Consider the following 19211-nt stretch of genomic DNA (forward strand, 5'->3'; position numbering starts at 1 on the left):
TGCAATGTGATAGGAGCCACTTTTGGAATGTTCTCTAACATGCTATACATTATGAACATGTCCTCTTCTTCCTGTTTCCCACACTTGTAGCACTTTTCCTCCAGAAACCGGCATTCACTCGCCAGGTGATCACCCTTGCATCTATAACATGCCTTCACATGCTCACGTTGTGGTTTCTGACGCCTGTTCAACTTGTGCACAACAACCTGACCTGCAACTTGCTTAGCATTAGCCCTGTCTGAATCCTGTATTTTTTTTACATCTCAGTTCACTGTCTCTATGGCTTGAGCAAGTTCCAATGCTTTTTCATAAGTAAGCCCAGTCTCGGATAATAATCTACGCTGCATTCGGTCGTCCATTATTCCGCAAACTAGCCTATCTCGCAGTATTTCCTTCAGGTTGTTCCCATAATTGCAATCGTGTGCTAATTTACGGAACACTGCTACATAGTCCATTACACTCTCTTCCTCTTTTCTGTTCCTTGAATTAAACTTGAACCGCTGTACAATCTCACTAGGCTTAGGGTTGAAATGTTCTTTTAGCAAGGCCACTAATTCAACAAATGATTTGTCTCCAGGTTTTTCAGGACTGAGGAGATTGCTCATCAAACTGTAGGTTTGGCTTCCCACTGAACTAAGCAGAATGGCTTTCCTTTTTCCGGCATCATTTATTTCATTTGCTTCGAAGAAATAACCCAACACCTCACAGTATTCCTCCCAGGTTTGTGCTTGAATATCAAAAGCGGAGACCGTTCCTACCGTGGCAGCCATGCTCTCTTCCAACTGGTAGCTAACTTTAGCTTGTGATTTTGTTGTTTAAACATCCTAGCAGACTTCTCTTCTTTATTCAGGGTCCTGTTTTACCTCGTCGCCAAATGTGATAAATCCATGTAGTGAGACGAGGAACTCGAAGAGGCGAGGTATTAGGATTAATACGAGTACTTTATTAAATGAGTGCGAAACAACCAGGCAGGCCTGCATCCAGGCATTGCACCTTTGCTGACCTTAGCAGGAAGCAACCCCTGACCTTAACAGGAAGCAAACCCCTGACCTTAGTAGCAGCATTGGCTACAGCACCACCTGGTGGATAACCTTAATCATAACATCCCAGATTACTATAGTTACCTTCAGCGACTGGTGCACAAGGACACCCAGGTCTCGTTGCACTTCCCCATCTCCCAATCTATTGCCATTCAGATAATAATCTGCCTTCCTGTTTTTGCCACTAAAGTGGATAACCTTGCATTTATCCACATTATACTGCATCTGCCGTGCATCTGCCCAATCACCCAACCTGTCCAAATCATGCTGGACTTTCTCGGCACCCTCCTCACAGCACGCACGCTCACCCAGCTTTGTGTCATCTGCAAACTTGGAGATATATCTAGTTCCCTCGTCTAGATCATTAATATATATTGTGAATAGCTGGGGCCCTAGGACCGATCCCTGCGGTACCCCACTAGTCACTGCCTGCCACTCGGAAAAAGACCCATTTATTCCAACTCTTTGCTTCCTGTCTGCCAACCAGTTCTCTATCCAAGTCAGTACCTTGCCCCCAATCCCATGTGCCTTAACTTTACACGCTAATCTCTTATGCAGGACCTTATCGAAAGCCTTCTGAAAGTCCAAATACACCACAACCACTGGTTCTCCCTTATCTATTCTACCAGTTACATCCTCAAAAAATTCCAGTCGATTAGTCAAGCACACAGCCAAGGAGTTTCAAGAGCATCAAAGCAACAACAGTATTTTGACATGTACGGATTCTTTTATTATTTCCCTAAGAGTGGACCGCAGTGTCATCAAGGCAATGCCGCGCAACGCGAATGAGAAGCCAAACTCACATTGCCCTGAAATTTAAGGCCAAGGATTTCCTCAGAACTGCTCCCGTTCCACCACCTTGGCTTCACGGGAAGCGCGTCAGAGACCTCACGGGACTAAACGGGGTTGGCGCTGCACCTCAGGCGACGTCATGGCCGCAGAGCTGGAGCAGCTGTGAGGAAATTTCCAGCTTTACTTTAAACTTGGGCCTCTGCAGCCATTAGATTGTATCACTCGTTGCGAAATCCCCTACCTTACCTGATAAACTAAAATACACAATGCAATTGATACCTAAATCAAGGGTTAAGTGGCTGTGATGCAGATATAGCTTCTCGGAGCAGCCATCATAGGTTTCAGGAAACAAGTGGAGCCCATCTTACAGTTAGGTTACCACAGCTTTTAAGCATAACTTACAGAACAACATTCCTGTATATGGCAAATTAGTTTTGCCTCCGCTTAAGTTTGCATTGAGCTTTGCTAATCACAGAAACAACAGGACTATGAACAGATGTGTCTCTGCTCTCACTGTTGATACCATCATCATATAGGTGTGCACCATGGCTCAGTGGTAGCACTCTTGCCTCAGAGTCAGAAGGATGTGGGTTCACGTCCCACCTCAAAAGATTTAAGCACAAAATCTCTGGATAAAACTCCAGTGCAGTGTAACTTGGCCAGCTCCTCTGCAAAAACACCAGGCAAAGGATCGTCATGGGAATGCATTAAGCATTTATCCACTAATATTGATTACAGTAATTTCTTGGCTACAGATTTTTAAAGAGTGGACTTTAGGTGTGTTTCGTGTTATAAAATAAGAGAAAAATCGATAAAAGTCATTTCATGGGGTAAACTCAAATAAGACGGGTCAGATTTTGATTGAGGACATGCAGTTAACCAACACGCTATTAATGGGACTGATTTCCAGCATCCGCAGTATTTTGCTATTCTATTAATGGGACTGTTGCCTTTTAATCAGATATAATTTAATTCCCTGCAAATTCTAATAAAAATCTACTTATTTATGACAACAGTTCAGATTGGAGTTGTTTTATATGCACAATTCTTAGAGAACACCATAATTCATTGAACGTTGGACTGGCAGATAAATGTTTTCGATTCGTGTATCATCAACCAAGTACTATAAACGAGCAGCTATAAAGATTTTTCATACAAATTGATGTGCAGATAATTTTAGCTTTGAATTTAAAATGTAAAAACCCCTCTGCACTGCTAACACGTGTTTCCTACAAATGCAACTCAGATTACCACAAAGTATGATTTAATGCATAATTATGATCAGCATTCCTATAATGTAGTCTCTTTAAACATTGTTTTTTATTCTTTTTTCTCCCATTTTTCACTGTGATTTACAATCTGCTAACAACATTATGGGAAACACATGGCTTTAAAATGCGGCATTTGTCAGAATCCAGTTTCATTAGTGGTAACAAAATACCAGCAGCCAATCATGATACGCTTCTTCCAATGGTCCGTTAATATTTCTGAAGTAGCTAATTAGCCACTTAACTGTTATAAATCTCTCAACATTCATTAGTCCAGCTGTGGAGCGTGCAGTTCTTATGGCACTGGCTCAAGAACAGTCAAGAACAGTTCCACCATCTACAAGGCACAAGTCAGGAGTGTGATGGAATACTCTCCACTTGCCTGGATGAGTGCAGCTCCAACAACACTCAAGAAGCTCGGCACCATTCAGGATAAAGCAGCCCACTTGATTGGCACCCCATCCACCACCTTCAACATTCACTCCCTCCACCACCGGCGCACTGTGGCTGCAGTGTGTACCATCTACAAGATGCACTGCAGCAACTCGCCAAAGCTCCTTCAACAGCACCTTCCAAACCCGCGACCTCTACCACTTAGAAGGACAAGGGCAGCAGACGCATGGGAACATCACCACCTACAAGCTCCCCTCCAAGCCACACACCATCCTGACTTGGACCTGTATCGCCGTTCCTTCACTGTCGCTGGGCCAAAATCCTGGAACACCCTTCCTAACAGCATTGTGGGTGTACCTACACCATATGGACTGCAGCGGTTCAAGAAGGCGGCTCACCACCATCTTCTCAAGGGCAATTAGGGATGGGCACTAAATGCAGGCCTAGCCAGCGACGCCCACATCCCATCAATGAATAAAATAAATAAATAATCCTGATTTACCTACAAGGTCCTGCATGTGCTCAGGTTCTGTAGTTGAGTCTTGTCTTTGCTGCTCAAGAATATTTGGAAGCATGGTAAGACATTGTTATATAATGAGGCAGAAATCCTGATCCCTACGGGTGTGTACGCGTTGTGTACTCACCCGTAGGGACATCGGAAATGCCGGTTTCAGGCATGCACTGCGCATGCGCTGGAAACCGGCATTTCCGATCTGTCAAGGAAGCTCGTGACAGGGAGCAGGGCCTCTGCGGGCGGAGAGTTCCCTTTTTTGGAGACCCTCTGCCCGCAGAAAACACTTACAATTCTTGCGCCTGTAAACGCAAGGCCTGCTTTTACCAGGCTAAGAGTTGAAGAAAGTTTAAAAAAAAAAAAAAAAAATTTTTCCACTGATTTATCATTTTAAAATATTTTAAAGAAAGGTACGTTTATTTTTAGCCCCGTTAAAAACTTTAATTATTTTTTTCAAAAATTTAAATGTTTGTTTAAAATAGTTAATTTATGTAATTTATAGTCATTTTTAAAAATGTGATTTAAAAAAAAAATGTATTTGAAGTTTTACTTACGTTTTGGGGCTGATCTCTATTCATAGATTTGACAGGTCTTCCTGTCAAACCTATGAATGGAGATTCCCTGCTCTGATTGACTCCCCATGGCCCACATGAGCCCAGGGACGCTGCGAACCGCCTGCGCCCCTGGGATACGCAAGCACTGCACACCGGCAGTTTGGAGAGGCCCAGCATCGGAACTCTGTGCCTCCCGGGAGCTCCTCCGGTCCAGGCGGGGATTTTTCCAAATCGTAGCACTCCGCCCGCAGGAGGCCTGCGAATGGAATTTCTGGGCCATTAATGTTCATTAACCCACTCTTGGAGGTTTAGGAATATTCACATCAGTGGTAAACCCTGATGGATGGTGCATTCCACCGATGTTACTATTATTATTATTCAAGTTCACTCCATAACCTTTTTCATGCCAGTGCAAAATTCCAATTCCACAGGCAAGCAGCCCACACTCCCAATGATCCAAAACATGGACCTTATATGTAAAATAAGCTAAAATAATGTGTCACAGGGTGAACCCTGATCCCTCTTTACTGTTAAGGTATGCACTGGAAATAAGACATGTTATCACTATGTGAGAGTGAACCTTTGGCTTGGTGGCAGCGTTCCTGCTTCTGAGTCAGATAGGTGGTGGGTTCGAGCCCCATTCCAGGCAGCCCCAGTGAGGAAACTAGAATATGGTCTCTAAATAAGTGAGATACCTGCATCCAGACAGAGTGATCATTGGTTTAGTGGTAGTATTCCTGCCTCTGAGTCAGAAAGGTTGAGTTCAGACCCCACTCCCGACAGCTCTGGCAAGCAGGGACTGGAAGAGTTGGCTCCCAACACTGGCTTGGCATCCAACAGGGGTACTTGCATCTATTTGGTGCGGGGGACACCCCACCTTAAAGGGTAGGTGGAGCTCTTTAGCCTTGGTTGCAACCAATCTAGGAGAAGGTGATCCAAAGACAACAAATCACGGGAAATCAGCTGCTCTTTCCTAGTAAGTGGTTCAAGAATCACGTGTAAGACATAAGTTAGGTCCTGATCAAGGGCAGAAGGAAGGAACTTGCATTTATACAGCACCTTTCATGACCGTAGGAAATCCCAAAGAACTTTACTGTCAATTAAGTTTTGACATGTAGTCACTGTTGTAATGTAGGAAACGTGAACACAACAGACAAATCACCATAATATCTATAACTGATAGCAATCTGACAGACCGTATATCTTTTATTAAAAAGAACAAATTTGTATTTTTAAGAAGTAATATTAACCAGAATCAACAACATAGCAATACCGCAAAAAAAAATTGATTTCTTTCCAGTACTTTAAACTTGTCTCAAAACAATAAAAGTCCACACACTACCCTGTACCGGGCTTCAATAATGAGAGGTTTTACATGAAATGACCACTGGTGTAGTTCTTTGCCTCTGCATTGATACAGACAGAAGATACTGTATGTGCCAAACAAGCAAAAATGCATCATCCTTATTTGCAACTTCAGGCAGCTTCTGCCTACAGACTTTTAAATTAAAAATAGCATTCAAAGGTACCAGGCACCAATCTGCCACTCTTTCCGGACACAGCCAAGGACTTCCTTATGGGACAATTGGAAAGATCATGGATGGCTGTAACCAATTGATGGCCCACTGATCAATATTAATTATTTTTAACACCAGCAGACTCTGCATCTACCACTCATTGGACTGTGGACCTGACTCATCTGGCTTTGCAGTGGCATCTATACCTGTGCCTGAAAATATACATATGGACAGGCTGCTCCCAACAAACAGTAACTAAATTAAAGTGGCCATGCTACGGGCAAGCCACTTAGCAGCAGGTAAATATGGAATATCTCTTAGCTAGAAGATATGTGATTTTCTTTTTCTGTAACAATAGTAACAATTCTACAGATTGAGCGCACCATGTGATTTGTAACACCTCAAATCCTTCACTTGACATGACTCTATTTTATTTCAACAGTCCTCCAAAGACCATGGGCTAAAAATTCAGTTTGGGGCGCCAAGCTCGCCTGGGCGCCGGAATTACCGCTGCGCGCGGAGCCATTTGCGCCATCCGGATATTCAGTTTCTGTGCCCCAAATGGAAGCGGGCCGCTAAACGAGGCTTCCCGCGCCCCGCTTGAGGCGCTGAAACTGAATATCGGCGCGCTAAGGGCCGCAGCGCCACACACTGCGGCACGGCACACTGCGGTACTGCAGGCCTTCCTCCCACTGTTAAGGGGGAGGTGCCTGCAACAGCGCGATCCCCGCTCGCGAGTGCCGGCAAATGAGCCCGGCACCAAGGAGAAGTGCCGGGCTCTCGGGAAACAGCCGGCAATGCCGCCGGGGGGGGGGGGGGCGGGTGTAGGAGGCCGGGGACGGAGGTGCGGGCAGGCGGCCGCCGAAAAAGCAGCTGGCCACACCTCCACCTTAACTAGCGCCACTACCGCCACAGGTAGGCCCCTGTGTACCGGTCGCTATTTGCGGCCGGCGCTGAAGAGGCGGGCGCGACCAAATATGGTCATTGGGGCGGTAGCGGGGCGCTGTGCACACCGATGTCGTCATCGGTGGCGGCGAAGCGCTACAGGCTAACGCCGCCATTAGCGCCCCGCTAAATATCGCGGTAGGTGTGGCCAGTGGCGCAAAAGCCACAGTGCCCTCTTTGGGCGCTAACTGGTGGCGCAGGCCACTGAATTTCTAGGCCCATGTTTTCAACAAAACCAGAGCATTTTCTAAATGGGGAGAAGCTTGAAACTGTGGATTAGCAGAGAGATTTAGGGGTCCACGTACAGATATCACTGAAAGCTAGTGGACAGGTACCAAAATAACATAAAAAAAGGCTAACGGAATCTCAAGAGGGCTGGAATACAAAGGTGAGGTGGTTATGTTCCAGCTGTACAGAGCTCTGGTTAGACCCTATCTGGAGCACTGTGTTCAGTTCTGGACACCGCATTTCAGGAAGGATATATTGGCCTTGGAGGGGAAGCAGCGCAGATTCAGCAGAACGATACCAGGGCTAAAAGGGTTAAATTATGAGGACCGTTTGCATAGACTAGGCTTGTATTCCCTTGAATATAGAAGATTAAGGGGTGAGCTAATCGAGGTGTTTAGATGATTAAAGGATGTGATAGGGTAGAGAGAGAGAAACTATTTCCTCTGGTGGGGGGAGTCCAGAACAAGGGGGCAAAAGCTTAAAATTAAAACGAGGCCATTCAGGGGTGATGTCAGGAAGCACTTCTTCACACAAAGGGTAGGGGAAATCGGGAACTCTCTTCCCCTAAAAAGCTGTTGAGACTAAGTCAATTGAAAATTTCAAATCTGAGTTTAATAGATTTTTGTTAGACAAGGGTATTAAGGGGTACGGAACCAAGGCAGGTAGATGGAGTTAAGATACAAATCAGCTATGATCTAGTGGAATGGCGGAACAGGCTCGAGGGACTGAATGGCCTACTCCTGTACATATGTTCCTTTGTTCAATGATCTAGCTACCTTTTAAAAAAAAAAAATTCATCTCAGGATGCTGGCAAGGCCCCATTTTTTGACCATCTTTAATTACCCTGAGAAGGTGGTGGTGGGCCTACTCTTTGAACTGCCGCAGTCCTTATGCTGATGGTGCTCCTACAGTGGTGTTAAGTAGGGAAATTATTGAGTTTTGAAGAAATGGCAGAATATGTCCAAGTTAGGATAGTGTGTGACTTGAAGGAAAACTTGGAAGTGAGGTCTTTCCCAACATTCTGCTGCTTTTGTCCTTCTTGGTCAAGTGCACCAGAGTGTGTCAGCCGTGGCTCAGTGGTCGCCTCTGAGTCAGAAGGTTGTGGGTTCGAGTCCCACTCCAGGGACTCAAGCACATAAAGCTAGGCTGACACCCCAGTGCATGCTGAGGGAGTGCTACACTGTCAGGAGGTGCCGTCTTTCAGATGAGACATTAAACCGAGGCCCCATCTGATCTCTCAAGTGGATATAAAAGATCCCATGGCACTATTTCGAAGAAGAGCAGGGGAGTTATCCCCAGTGTCCTGGCCAATATTTATCCCTCAACCAACATATCAAAAACAAATTATCTGGTTATTATTGCATTGCTGTTTGTGGGAGCTTGCTGTGCGCAAACGAGCTGCTGCGTTTCCCACATTACAACAGTGACTCCACTTCAAAAGTACTTCATTGGCTGTAAAGTGATTTGAGACATCCGGTGGTTGTGAAAGGCACTATATAAATGCAAGTCTTTCTTTGGTGATAGAGGCAATGTAAAGTATGTTTGTGTGGAGAATGAACTGAAAACCATCAAATATTAGCAATTAACGTAAGTGACGTTATATATAAAACTGCTTGTAAGCAATTCTATTGCTTATCACAAGTTTTAGGATTCCAATGTACATAGCATGAAAGCCTCAGCTATCAAATACAAGTGTTACAGTTATGTTCTGGCTCTCTCAAATCTTTTAACATTGTTATAGAAAGCATCCACCCCCTGGGATCATTTACCTTAGATCGTTAATGATGAAATTATAGCAATCTGTTCATTGCAGAAGAGGTGTTGCTGTAAATGGCAGCAAATGGCTAACTGTAAAAAAACAAAGTCTTGAAGCATCTGAAGACCATCCTGGTGATAGTGATAATGATGATGAAGCTGAAGAATGAGACGATGGTTAGAGATGCGTGAAAAGTAAATTAAGAACAAAATTTTGGAAAGCTTGTTGAATTGGACTGCATTTGAAAGAAAACAGAAGACATGGAATTTTATATTTCTCTTTGAAATTAAAGTGGCAGTGTACATATGCAATGGCAATTTCTAATTCCAGACACTGGCATGCATGTGCTTGAGGGCAAAATATTTAATATACATTTTTAATGTTCTGTCAGACGTTTTTCCTCAGATACCTTTTAATGTCTGGCTCGAGGACAAGACTTAAGGTATATTTTAATTATATTCACATATTCTTCCCTGGCGACTTACTGTAGCCATTTGATGCTGGCAGTCTAGTCTGGGTATAACCAACCAGCAGATGTCAGATAGGTAGTAATGCATCTAGCTTCTAGTGGTCAAATTTGAGGGAGATTTTCCCATCAAATTGTTTTGTCCTCCCTAAACAGTACGGTTAACTGATAGTTTAATTTTGGGGCCGACAAAGATAATGCTACCCCCCCTCCAACCCCAACCCCTCAAAGAAAAACCTTGAATGGCCATCCTCAGTGTCAGTAGTCCAAGTTGCATTTACTCTGGATGATCAGTCTGATAGCAATGGTATTTCAATAGTGATGTAAAACATCATGGTGGGGGGGGGGGGGAATTTGAACCTCCAACGACAGGAGTGTTGGGGGCAGGTGGGAAGATGAAAATGTTTTAATTCTAATCGCAACCCCAACCCGCCTCCACCCCGCCCACTTTCGGTTTTAGCGGAGGCGGGTCGTTGGGCGGGCGACCAATCCACTTTCAGGAGGTGGGTCGGTCACTAAAATCTTTAAAGGAGGCTGTATGCATCTATTTTAATTGAATTTTTATTTTTAACACATGGAGGCTGGGATGCACAAGCCTCGGGAACCCCGGCAGGTAAAAGGAGCTGAGAAGTGCCGGATCCATGAGGTAACTGCCTTTATTGCACTGCATATGGGCCAAGAGGAGAAGCATTTCCCCCAGGCCCAACAAGCTTACCTTCATGCTCGGCCAAACCCCCGCGATGCCCGATTCACCCCCTCGATGTCTGAACATCGCCACCACCCGCGATGCACGATTCACCCCCTCGATGTCTGAACATCGCCACCACCCGCGATGCCCGATTCAGCCCCTCGATGTCTGAGCACCACCACCACCTCCGATGCCCGATTCACCCCACCGTGATGTTTGATCACCGCATCCTCTGCTGTCAGACTTACCTGACATTCCCCTACCCGGGATGGCCGTCAGGTGGGAAGCTTGTTGAAAACATTTAAAAGACATCCTGTGGTTAATTTTGGCAGGACGTGCGGGAAACCAATGCTTCCGGGTTTCCCTTCCGAAAATCTTCCCCCCGCCCCGCTCTCTTGCCGGCCCTGTATAAATATTTGGGCACGTATGTTCCCAATAAACAAGTTCTTATAAGAGGGATATTGTTATATCAGGATTCTACAGTGGTGGGGGGGGGGGGGGTAATTCAGTTCCTTAGCACCTCCCATTAGCTCCAGCAGCCGGCACTAACAGGGCGCTGATGCAGTAGCGCCGGGATGAGGCAAATCCAGCAACGCACAGCAAATCCGACCCCCCCCCCCCCGCCATTACGCTGCCGGTACAAGGTACCACCGGGGACTTCGACGCCAGGTAGATCGTGACATCAGTGAGCATGCAACGCTCGCTGGCCGCCTGACCTGCAAAATTGATTGCCGCCACCTACCGTAGCGACTCGACCAAACATCGACAGGGAGAGCTGGCGTGAAGCAGGCGGAAGCCAGCTCCAGGGATGTTATTTAAAGGTATCGTGAGTGATGAGTTGCAGCTGCCAACTGAGTGGCGTTTCAGTGCTTTCTTGTCAGTTTGACATTGTGCAATAGTTTAATTCAGTCATTTAAAGGTTATTTTGTATCAGGAGTGTTGCAGTAACTAAAAAGTAGTCACATTTATTCTATAAAAAAAATCAAACCGCTACAGTTGGCTTACATTAATGGGGGCTGTATTGGTAGTCGACCTGGCCCTCCAGGATCTACAGCGGAGGGAGCAGAAGCAGCGAGAAAGAGTGGAACACGTGGCCAGAGGAAGGAGGATGGCCATCAGGGCTCTCAACAGGAGATTGGATGCCACCAAGCATAGACTACATTTCAGCACTAAGACATTGTGTCGCTTCCATCTGTGCTGCAATGGAAGCTGCCAGATCGCCCATCACATGCGGCATCAGGTCTGGGTCGCCACAGTCTCTCTGGGAGTCTACCATCCTTTACAGACTAGAAATGATGGGCTCCCTGGTGTGCGCAGAACCTTGTGCAATGTTGGAGGTGGACTCCTCTACACTCCTTATCATTGCCAAGAGGCTCTCGGGCACCCTTGCCATTGCACCTATCACCTCTGTGTGCATGCCCATCAGCCTTCTTCTAAAGACCTCCCCATCGAGGTCCTCACCTGAGTCCTGTGCAGCAGAACTCACCCTCCAGGGAGCTGGCCCCTGAGCTACCCTTTCCCCCTGGCCTTGTTGCAGCCCACTCGTCCCCGGTGCCTCACCCTATGCAGACCCTGCCACTATACCAGCCTCTAAGAACATAAGAACATAAGAAATAGGAGCAGGAGTAGGCCAATCGGCCCCTCGAGCCTGCTCCGCCATTCAATAAGATCATGGCTGATCTGATCCTAACCGCCAATCTACTATCACAGAACCATCTCCTGAATCTAACAGAATTAGACACACGAAATAGGAGCAGGATCAGGCTACACGGCCCCTGGGCCCGCTCCGCTACCCACAGGGCCATGACCGATCCGAACCTAGACTCATGTCCAAAGTTATATAAAAAGAAAAAGGGTGGCTAAAGTAAATGTTGGTCCCTTAGAGGATGAGACCGGGAAATTAATGGTGGGAAATATGGAGATGGCAAAAACACTAAATGAATATTTTGTATCAGTCTTTACAGTAGAGGACACTAAGAATATCCCAACACTGGACAAACAGGGGGCTATGGGGGGGAGGAGCTAAACACGATCAAAATCACTAAGGAAGTGGTACTCGGTAAAATAATGGGACTCAAGGCGGATAAATAACCTGGACCTGATGGCTTACATCCTAGGGTCTTGAGGGAAGTGGCGGTAGGGATTGTGGATGCATTGGTAATAATTTTCCAAAACTCCCTGGACTCGGCAAAGGTCCTGGCAGACTGGAAAACTGCTAATGTAACACCCTTATTTAAAAAGTGCAGTAGACAGAAGGATGGAAACTATAGACCGGTTAGCCTAACATCTGTGGTAGGTAAAATTTTGGAGTCCATTATTAAGGAGACAGTAACAGGACATTTGGATAATCATAATTTAATAGGACAAAGTCAGCATGGTTTTATGAAGGGGAAGTCATGTTTGACAAATTTGCTGGAGTTCTTTTGAGGAAGTAACGTACAGGGTGGATAAAGGAGAACCAGTGGACGTAGTGTATTTAGACTTCCAAAAGGCATTTGACAAGGTGCCACACAAAAGATTATTGCTTAAGATAAAAAATCATGGGATTGGGGGTAATATTCTGGCATGGATAGAGGATTGGCTATCTAACAGAAGGCAGAGAGTTGGGATAAATGGTTCATTCTCAGACTGGCAATCAGTAACTAGTGGTGTTCCGCAGGGGTCGGTGCTGGGTCCCCAACTCTTTACAATCTATATTAACGATTTGGAGGAGGGGACCGAGTGTAACATATCAAAGTTTGCAGATGATACTAAGATGGGAGGGAAAGTAGTGAGTGAGGAGGACATAAAAAACCTGCAAGGGGACATCCACAGGCTAAGTAAGTGGGCAGAGATTTGGCAGATGGAATACAATACTGGAAAGTGTGAGGTTATGCACTTTGGCAGGAAAAATCGTAGAGCAAGTTATTATCTTAATGGCAAGAAACTGGAAAGTACTGAAGTACAAAGGGATCTGGGGGTCCTGGTGCACGAAACTCAAAAGGTTAGTATGCAGGTGCAGCAAGTGATTAAGAAGGCCAATGGAATGTTGGCTTTCATTGCTAGGGGGATAGAATATAAAAATAGGGAGGTATTGCTTCAGTTGTACAAGGTATTGGTGAGACCACACCTGGAATACTGCGTACAGTTTTGGTGTCCATACTTAAGAAAGGACATACTTGCTCTCGAGTCAGTACAAAGAAGGTTCACTCGGTTAATCCCGGGGATGAGGGGATGGACATATGAGGAGAGGTTGAGTAGATTGGGACTCTGCTCATTGGAGTTCAGAAGAATGAGAGGCGATCTTATTGAAACATATAAGATTGTGAAGGGGTTGGATCGGGTGGATGCGGGGAAGATGTTCCCGATGATGGGTGAAACTAGAACTAGGGGGCATAGTCTTAGAATAAGGGGCTGCTCTTTCAAAACTGAGATGAGGAGGAACTACTTCACTCAGTGTGGTAGGTCCATGGAATATGCTGCCCCAAAAAGCTGTAGAAGCTACATCATTACATAAATTTAAAACAGAAATAGACAGTTTCCTAGAAGTAAAGGGAATTAAGGGTTACGGGGAGCGGGCAGGAATTTGGACATGAGTCTAGGTTCGGATCGGTCATGGCCCTGTGGGTAGCGGAGCGGGCCCAGGGGCCATGTAGCCTGATCCTGCTCCTATTTTGTGTGTCTAATTCTGTTAGATTCAGGAGATGGTTCTGTGATAGTGGATTGGCGGTTAGGATCAGATCAGCCATGATCTTATTGAATGGCGGAGCAGGCTCGAGGGGCCGATTGGCCTACTCCTGCTCCTATTTCTTATGTTCTTATGTTCCTGCCCGCTCCCCGTAACCCTTAATTCCCTTTACTTCTAGGAAACTGTCTATTTCTGTTTTAAATTTATGTAATGATGTAGCTTCTACAGCTTTTTGGGGCAGCATATTCCATGGACCTACCACCCTCTGAGTGAAGTAGTTCCTCCTCATCTCAGTTTTGAAAGAGCAGCCCCTTATTCTAAGACTATGCCCCCTAGTTCTAGTTTCACCCATCATCGGGAACATCCTCCCCGCATCCACCCGATCCAACCCCTTCACAATCTTATATGTTTCAATAAGATCGCCTCTCATTCTTCTGAACTCCAATGAGTAGAGTCCCAATCTACTCAACCTCTCCTCATATGTCCATCCCCTCATCCCCGGGATTAACCGAGTGAATCTTCTTTGTACTGACTCGAGAGCAAGTATGTCCTTTCTTAAGTATGGACACCAAAACTGTACGTAGTATTCCAGGTGCGGTCTCACCAATAGCTTGTACAACTGAAGCAATACCTCCCTATTTTTATATTCTATCCCCCTAGCAATGAAAGCCAACATTCCATTGGCCTTCTTAATCACTTGCTGCACCTGCATACTAACCTTTTGAGTTTCGTGCACCAGGACCCCCAGATCCCTTTGAACTTCAGTACTTTCCAGTTTCTTGCCATTAAGATAATAACTTGCTCTACGATTTTTCCTGCCAAAGTGCATAACCTCACACTTTCCAGTATTGTATTCCATCTGCCAAATCTCTGCCCACTTACTTAGCCTGTGGATGTCCCCTTGCAGGTTTTTTATGTCCTCCTCACTCACTACTTTCCCTCCCATCTTAGTATCATCTGCAAACTTTGATATGTTACACTCGGTCCCCTCCTCCAAATCGTTAATATAGATTGTAAAGAGTTGGGGACCCAGCACCGACCCCTGCGGAACACCACTAGTTACTGATTGCCAGTCTGAGAATGAACCATTTATCCCAACTCTCTGCCTTCTGTTAGATAGCCAATCCTCTATCCATGCCAGAATATTACCCCCAGTCCCATGATTTTTTATCTTAAACAATAATCTTTTGTGTGGCACCTTGTCAAATGCCTTTTGGAAGTCTAAATACACTACGTCCACTGGTTCCCCTTTATCCACCCTATATGTTACTTCCTCAAAGAACTCCAGCAAATTTGTCAAACATGACTTCCCCTTCATAAAACCATGCTGACTTTGTCCTATTAAATTATGATTATCCAAATGTCCTGTTATTGTCTCCTTAATAATGGACTCTAAAATTTTACCTACCACAGATGTTAGACTAACTGGTCTATAGTTTCCAGCCTTCTGTCTACTGCCCTTTTTAAATAAGGGTGTTACATTAGCAGTTTTCCAGTCTGCCGGGACCTTTGCTGAGTCCAGGGAGTTTTGGAAAATTATTACCAATGCATCCACAATCCCTACCGCCACTTCCCTCAAGACCCTAGGATGTAAGCCATCAGGTCCAGGTGATTTATCCGCCTTGAGTCCCATTAAAGAGCATGTAGTGCCAGTATCTGGGCTGATGCCTGCGGGTGAGACATGCAGTGACGCGGTGTGTTCTTCCTCCTCCTCTTCTCCCGCCTCACTCTCTGCAGTGCCCTCAGGGACAGGCTGCTCAGGTGCTTGCTGATTATCTGAAAGCATAAAGGCACAAGAGTCGGGTTAAGGTGAGGGGCGGGGGGCAGGAAGGGAGGAATGCATGTATACAGTATGATTAGCTGGAAAGTGCGAAACGCTTGTGGGGTGAAGGGGAAGTGGGATGTGAGAAGAAGGAGTAGGGATGAACATACCGTTGTTGTTCCCAAGGGGGGGTCAATGTCACCAATTGTCATGGCGCCCACCACCTGGTGCGCAATAATCTCCAGCACTCGATTCTCCAGTGCAGACATTGGTTGGGTGTCGGCTTGGCCCTCGCCTGTGCACTCCTGCTCCCTCCTGGTGTGAGCCACCTTGGCCTGCAAGAGAAAGGAAAGTGTGTGAGTGAGTGTGGAGCAATGTGTTTGGGTGATGTGCCTGACATAGTTGAATAGCTGTAATTGTGTGCAAGGTGTGAGATGTGGGTCTGAGTGTTGGTAGGTAGAGATTGTTGGTGGGTGAGTGCTGAGGGTGTGGTGCTTTGGGCAGTGTGTGCAGACTGTGGTTCAGACGGTGGCATGTAGCATTTGTTGAAGCATTGACTCACCCTGACCATCCAAGTGAGGTCATTAAATTTCTTCCTGCACTGTGTGTGGGTCTTGGGGACCACAGTGCTGCCCGAGACCTGCTGCGCTACCTCCCTCCACATGGCGTGGAAGACTTGCGACGAAGGCCTCCTGCCACTTGCTGGGTAGAGCACCGCCCTCCGTCTCTACACAGCGAAAATCAACATCTCCAATGCTTGATCACTGAATCTGCGGGCTCTCTCCCTGGGGCGTGGACCTGCCATGAGTACCGCTGCTTCAGTCATCCGGCTCCTCCTACTTGACTTGCTGCTGCTTGCTGAGCCAGCTGCACAGCCAGCAATGCTGAGAATGAGGTTCTGCAGCATCAATCAACCTCCCCTTTATGAATTGGAAATAGCCTGTGGCAATGATGACTTGCAATTAGACTGCACGTAATATTGGTCCACCCTTTGAGTGTAACATCAATGAGGAGTTTGGGCTTTAAGGCTTGAATTATAGCTCCAATCATTTCTTTGAGCAGTGACAATGAATTTTGCATGCGGTTTAAAGCATTAGTGCCTGGCGCTAATTCTCCAACTTTTCGAATGATACCGCCCATTCCTGGGCTATAATGAATTTTTAGCCCTATATCTCTATCGTGTAGGTTAATAAGAACAAAATGGAGATTTAAGAAAGGGTTCATGGAGCAGATATTCTTATCAGAGACCTTCATCTGCTTCCTTTTCGCCCCATATTTCAGTCTCCTATTTTCCATTTTTTCTAGCATAAGCATCGCACCTCTAACGAAAGTGGGTCAGAGCCCCTAGAATTCACTGGAATTTACTGCTTGTCATCTTACTGTCTCCAAGATTAACCATTTGACTGGTGGTGATATGGGGGAAAAATTCAGTTGGTTTGCGCCTCCCGTTAGCGCCTTAAGAGGGCGCTAATGGGGCGCAAAGCAACCAGCGCCCGGGCGAGGCGATGTTTGCGCCGCTCACGAAATTAACTAGACATTTTGCGGCGGCGCTAAAGACTACCGCCACGATCTCCTGCGCCGGCAGGTCGTGACATCAGTCGAGTGCGCAACGCCCCGGTAGCGCCCCAGACCGGATATTGAGTGGCGCCCCCTGCCTTACCGCCTGCCGCTAGCAACGACAGGTTGAGGGGAGCGTTTTGCAGTCAGGAAGGGACTGGGGGAGCTCTATTTAAAGGGGACGGCTTCATGCCTTTTTTTGTTGGTGACATTTTTGCACCACGCATTCTGAGAGAGAGAGACTTCTGGAGAGATTCAACGCTGTGTGAAGGAGTTTTGGGTACTGAGTAGCACTTTGCAGGTTCATTTTGATTTGACCTTCCTTGTATCGATTTAAAAGAGACTGTGGTGGCTGCACTCTGAGCTCTTTCCCTGGGCCTCTCCATTGTTCTTTCCAGCAGATTTGATGTACAGGTCTCTCCAGGCCGAGATTCAAGGCTGCAATGAGCAGGATGTGGATGGAGAGCAACATCGACCCTTCCCTTTGAGAACTGGTCGGTGCCAGTGTGTCTGTGTTCCATTGCTGACTGACATCACATGAGCTTCGCCAGCGCTCCGAGGTAGCGCCTCGCTCCTCGGCCTTTGCGCCTTAAGACAGGTGTGTAGCGCCTGATTAAGCGCTCCAATCACCTCCAGGGGCGATAGAAGCCAAGTTTGCAGTCGGAGGCGATAATTAGCGCCAGGCGCCAAACTTTGCGCACGGCCAATAATGGCGCCCCAAACGGGGTGATACTGAATTTTTCCCCCATATATCTCTTGCCCTTCAGTCAAACTCTATTGTAAAAGGTAAAGGGACCCAGAGAGTGGTTAATTATCTGAAAACCAGATTTGATATATCAGCCACATTTGGGTTTACACACTCAGTTATTTTTAACTATCCATCAGGCTTTACAATATAAAGTATTTTTCATGATTAAAAAGATGCAAGAAGTATTACTTATTCTACTACTAGGACAGGGATTAGCAGTGCATTTACAATTACCTTCCCCAGACTATCTAATGGGTCACACTTTTGTTACTGGGCAATCCATAGCTGGTCAAAATTGTGAATCAGCACTTGTGACATCAGTTTACAATGGCCCAGAACTTGGTGTCGGGGGCTTGCCGCGCGTGCAATGGTGATATGGGAGAAAAATTCAGTTGGTTTGCGCCTCCCGTTAGCGCCTTAAGAGGGCGCTAATGGGGCGCAAAGCAACCAGCGCCCGGGCGAGGCGATGTTTGCGCCGCTCACGAAATTAACTAGACATTTTGCGGCGGCACTCACCCTGCGCGCTGACATCTGAAGCCCGGGCCTGCTTGCATTTCCTGTCACAGGCCCGGTTCAGATGTCAGCGCGCAGTGCTTACCTGATCCAGCGGCGTAGTTAGTGCGATGTACCGGCTGGGATCAGGTGAGCACTGTACAACCAATCAGGGGAGGGGAAGGTTCATTCGTGAGTTTGAGAGTAAGAACTGTCAAACTCATGAAAACTACGGGGGCCCAAAACACTATTTAAACTTTAAATAAAAATTTAAAAATCATCCCAATCATTAAATTAAGTATAAATAAGTTTAAAAAAATAATTTAAACAATAATTTTTTTTTTTGAAAAAAATAAATTTTAATAAAAAGGGTCTAAAACTAAACTTACCTTATTGTAGATTCTTTAAAATAATAAACCTGTGGGGAAAAAAAATTCTAAATTACACTAAAACACCACTTACCTGTAAAAATAAATACTTACGTGTGCTTTTTACAAGCGTAAAGACCGGAGGCCTTTAGACACGCGCAAATCCCCCAAAACAGAGGAAATCCAAGACGCACGCGTTGCCCCCTACAGCGCACGCGCTAGCCTCTTCAACTCTTGGGTTAGAGGAGAGGAAATGCCGGTTTTCAGCGCATGCGCTGTGCATGCTGAAAACCGGCATTTCCTCCGGCCAGACGCGTGAGTACCCCTTCCGTACTCACGTGTTTGGGGAGGAATTTCTGCCCCAATGACTGAACCATAGGCCGTGATTTTCCCTACCTAGGCGGGTTCGTGGTGGACGATGTCGGTAGTGGGTCACGGCCCCGCTTCTGGCTCCATCCC

The 19211-nt window shown here is 46.2% G+C and overlaps 1 protein-coding gene across 3 annotated transcripts in view; it reads left to right on the forward strand.

The window, feature by feature from the left end:
• Positions 1-19211, forward strand: part of LOC147107323 (galactosylgalactosylxylosylprotein 3-beta-glucuronosyltransferase 1-like) — a 224931-nt gene that overhangs the window by 62944 nt on the left and 142776 nt on the right. Inside the window, exon 1 of one of the 3 annotated variants that reach the window (XM_086006230.1) lies at positions 6050-6374. The exons of the other annotated variants lie outside the window; for them this stretch is intronic. The gene's annotated coding sequence lies outside the window, so the exon portion shown is untranslated. Of the gene's footprint in view, positions 1-6049; positions 6375-19211 lie in introns of those variants that run through there. 3 annotated transcript variants of the gene reach the window in all.

The sequence above is a fragment of the Somniosus microcephalus genome, chromosome 14, assembly GCF_052327205.1.
Source record: "Somniosus microcephalus isolate GS21.2 chromosome 14, FLI_Smic_1.0, whole genome shotgun sequence".
Lineage (NCBI taxonomy): Eukaryota > Metazoa > Chordata > Chondrichthyes > Squaliformes > Somniosidae > Somniosus > Somniosus microcephalus.